The following is a 1,763-nucleotide window of genomic DNA, read 5'->3' as shown; positions in this document are numbered from 1 at the left end:
ACACACACACACACACATAGAGGGTCTTGCAAGAAGAAAGGGGGACTGCTGAACTCATTACACAGTATGAGTTCCCAAATCCCCTTACACAAAAATACATCCCGCAGTCTACTATTCTGTCATGTGTTACTAAAGCTGTTTTCCCAGTAGTAATGGAGGAGTGTGATGAGTAAAGAAAACAGTTGTAGGGTTTATGATTATCTTATTGTCAGACAGTTGCCAATAGGGAGTTTGGGAAAAAGGTTATGGCTGGAAGGTCAGGCAAGATTCAAATTGGGCACAGTCGCTGCTGTACTGATGGAAAGGTACATGGAAAATGGAGTTAAGCAAAGGCTGCAGTGAGTTTACAGTGTCTTGTCAGCCTCAAGTGGTGTTTAGTTTGAACAGAACACCTTGGTGGCCTTAAGGTACAAAGTAATCCACTTTTCTGACTCTGTAACTCAAACTGTATGTCATCACTTTATGATACTATCTTATTATGTCCTTGTTTCTAGAGAGAATCAAGTAATGCTTCCCTGTAGACTAAAAAGTTAGTAGCAGTACTATTACTTGTCAGCTAGTGGTTTACATAGTTGATCAGTGGTTGGGACAAATATAAATCCTCCCTACCTCATTCAAATGTGCATGGAGGGCCATGCAACTGGACCAGGAACCATTACACAGAGCTAGGATGTAACTGTGGTTCTGTGAAGGGGCCGTGTTTAAGCTAAAATAATAAATAATAAAACATAAATATTTGGGCTTCTACTCTACATTATAATCAATCTATGCACTTAACTCATCCAAGAGGCTTCATCAACTCATACTCTGTGTGGCAAGCTGATTATATCATCATGTAACGATCTTCACGATCTTCTTACAACTTTCTTTGTAATATCTTTTTGTGCCAGTCGAGGCTGTTTAAACTCTCTGTTCATCGCCTTTATTGGAACTGTAGGACAGTTTGTTCCAACCAGCTATTCTCTTCTGAGGGACAGTACCATTTATCTGTTACATGATGCTTCAAAATCAAAATGATCTTCCTATTTCCCAGCGGTTGGGAAAGAACAGTTGAGTCAGGCCTATTTATGTTTTTACCACAAGATCGCTTTACTACAGAGAAGATGTCAGGTTGGAGAAATCCATACAGCACAAACAACTATTAATAAACTACATAGTGGGTCAATGGTATGATTGGACTTGCACCAGCAGCAGGCATTATGCATGTGTCTTTTAAGAGTGTTTGTGTGTGTACGATGGCGGGGTTTAAATGTGTGTATGTGAGTGAGTATAAAATCTTCAGAAAAGGAGCAGTAATCAAATAAAATGTAAACACAGTTTTGCTATTAGATTAATTACTCCTAAAACTGTCTTTGTAAATATTTCATGTAAATAACCCAGAAGATGGCATGACCCAAAGTATTTGGACAGTGTCATATTTATTGTTGTCATAGCTCAATAATATGAAACAATGATTTTTGAAATTAAGCAATGACTATGTGGGCAAGGTATTGACTCTCAAGCTCACATATGAGGGTGCATACACATTAGATGAATTATAATATTACAGTTAATTTGCAGTACATGACTGTGACCCACAAACATCAGTATACACTTGGTATCTTCCCTGGTGGTTTTGTGTTAGGTCTGTCTTCTCAATCTTCACGTCACTCTTCACTTCAGCAAGTAAAAAATAAAGTTGGGTTGAGGTGGTGAAACACAACTGTCTGCATACTTTCTGATTGCACTGTACATCCTTTCACAATATGAAATGATTAAGAACT

The sequence above is a fragment of the Morone saxatilis genome, unplaced genomic scaffold (genome assembly GCF_004916995.1).
Source record: "Morone saxatilis isolate NCDOM2014 unplaced genomic scaffold, NCSU_SB_2.0 Contig2, whole genome shotgun sequence".
NCBI classification, from domain to species: Eukaryota; Metazoa; Chordata; class Actinopteri; family Moronidae; genus Morone; species Morone saxatilis.
The sequence above is the reverse complement of the archived record's forward strand: the minus strand, read 5'-3'. Positions refer to the sequence as shown.